This window comes from Dreissena polymorpha, chromosome 6 (genome assembly GCF_020536995.1).
Source record: "Dreissena polymorpha isolate Duluth1 chromosome 6, UMN_Dpol_1.0, whole genome shotgun sequence".
In the NCBI taxonomy this organism is placed as follows: domain Eukaryota; kingdom Metazoa; phylum Mollusca; class Bivalvia; order Myida; family Dreissenidae; genus Dreissena; species Dreissena polymorpha.
This window is the reverse complement of record NC_068360.1, coordinates 37492918-37495811: the sequence shown is the minus strand read 5'-3', so window position 1 is coordinate 37495811 and position 2894 is coordinate 37492918.

Genomic DNA, 2894 nt, shown 5'->3' with positions numbered 1-2894 from the left:
TAGGAATTTGTCCAAACTCAAAAAGAATGATCCCTGGGTGGTCCCCTAGCAGAATTGTTCAAATGGTTCTGACTGGTTGCATAAGTAGGTCACGGGGTCAAAGATTAGGTTTTCAAAATTCAATTTTAAAAAATCTTCTTGTCTGAAACTACAAGTCCCAGAGCTTTCATATTAATTCGATGTATAACATCATCTAGAGGTCCTCTACCAATATTTGGTGGACAACATTAGTGGTCCTCTGTAAATGGCTCCACTGTGACCTTTGACCTTTTCCTAAGGTGAGCGACCCAGGGCCCTTTGGGCCCTATTGTTAATATTTATGTGGATACATTGCAGTGCTCATGCTGTCTGTTGACATTGTCACCATTTGCGATAATTTTATAAAAAAAATATTTAAGAATTGGTGGCCGCTACTGACAATCTGGAGAACATGCTGGAGGCCCAGACTACAGACAATCTGAAGAACATGAAGGAGGCCCAGACTACAGACAATCTGGACAACACGCTGGAGGCCCAGACTACAGATAATCTGGAGAACATGCTGGAGGCCCAGACTACAGACAATCTGGAGAACATGCAGGAGGCCCAGACTACAGATAATCTGGACGAAATGCTGGAGGCCCAGACTACAGATAATCTGGAGAACATGCAGGAGGCCCAGACTACAGACAATCTGGAGAACACACTGGAGGCCCAGACTACAGACAATCTGGAGAACATGCTGGAGGCAGAGGCTACAGACAATCTGGAGAACATGCAGGAGGCCCAGACTACAGATAATCTGGACGAAATGCTGGAGGCCCAGACTACAGATAATCTGGAGAACATGCAGGAGGCCCAGACTACAGACAATCTGGACAACACACTGGAGGCCCAGACTACAGACAATCTGGAGAACATGCTGGAGGCAGAGGCTACAGACAATCTGGAGAACATGCAGGAGGCCCAGACTACAGATAATCTGGACGAAATGCTGGAAGCCCAGACTACAGATAATCTGGAGAACATGAAGGAGGCCCAGACTACAGATAATCTGGAGAACATGCTGGAGGGCCAGACTACAGATATTCTGGAGAACATGCTGGAGACCCAGACTACAGATAATCTGGAGAACATGCTGGAGGCCCAGACTACAGACAATCTGGAGAACATACAGGAGGCCCAGACTACAGATAATCTGGAGAACCCGCTGGAGACCCAGACTACATATAATCTGGAGAACATGCTGGAGGCCCAGACTACAGACAATCTGGAGAACATGCTGGAGGCCCAGACTACAGACAATCTGGAGTTAATTCTGGAGGCCCAGACTACAGACAATCTGGAAAACGTGCGGGATGCCCAGACTATAGACAATCTGGAGAACATGCTGGAGACCCAGACTACAGACAATCTGGAGAACATGCTGGAGATCCAGACTACAGACAATCTGGACGAAATGCTGGAGATCCAGACTACAGACAATCTGGACGAAATGCTGGAGGTCCAGACTAAAGACAATCTGGAGAACACGCTGGAGGCTCAGACTACAGACAATCTGGAGAACATACTGGAGGCCCAGACTACAGACAATCTGGACGAAATGCTGGAGGCCCAGACTACAGATAATCTGGAGAACATGCTGGAGGCCAGACTACAGATAATCTGGGCAACATGCTGGAGGCCCAGACTACAGATAATCTGGGCAACATGCTGAAGACACAGATTATGACTGAGGAGCAGGTACACCCCAGCAAGATACAGGACCAGATTCTCCGGTAATAATGTAAGTGTGCAGTTAAGTTAGCCGTGTACTGCAAAAAATACCTTTTTATCTATATAAACAGCATTGTCATAGGTCTACATACATATATAGGCTCAGGGATCATTTTGAGGCGCGATTTCCGCGATATCTTGCACAAAAATGACAGATCTCGCACACAAATTGACTTAATGAGAGAAAATCTCGCACTCAAATCTGCAGCAGTAAAAATTGTAGATTCGCGTCCGAAAAGCAATCGTACCAAGTCATAGACTGATTCAGCAAAACAAGCAACGCTCCGAAATGTTTCCATTTAACGAACGACTATCGTGTATCGCTTATTCTGGTTTTGGTTGTAGCTTTCCGGAAATGACAAAGAAATGCGTGCGCACATCACCCACCTTTGCAGATCATTGACTTGAAGCGTGCTTGTAACAACGTCGTTTATTGATCAAGAGAGGCTATTTATGTCAACTTCCGGTTGAGGAATACCCTGTCACGTGACTGTGTATTGCGCAACAAACATCAGGGAATTCCCTTATTTTTAATTATGATGTACACAATCACTTGACGGTGATACCGAAATAAAGTCGATAAATACACGCAGACGATGGGTTCAACCAAAATATTAGATAGCATGATACAGAACGGTAACATTCGTTTGATTGACTATTTAAGTGATAGGAATACCTATATTGATGATGGGTTAGGTTGAATCATGCACACATTTATTTGAAACAAGGTCAAGGTCTTTATTTGATTATGTTCTTATTGATAGTGAGTTTTCTTATCATATTCATAGTGCCTGCGAAGCTATATGAAGTCTAATTTTGTAAATATGTGTGTGTAGTACTGTAATTTGTAACAGTTTATGTACAACATCGTGATTATTTTCACACATTTTAATTCATTAATCAAATTGTGTGTTCATTATCTGTCTTCTGATATATGGTAAAGATGAGTAAAATGTTTCCCCGAAAAAAACTTTACCACTCACTTTTTTTTCTCCAATACAACAAGCCCAACGTCTTCCCCAAAATCAGCTTATTAACAACTGTTCTTTTATTTTTATAGAATATATTCAATAATGAAAATTGTATGGTTTTCATAAAATCTCTCATCAACATTTAAATCTCTCACCAAAATTTGACAA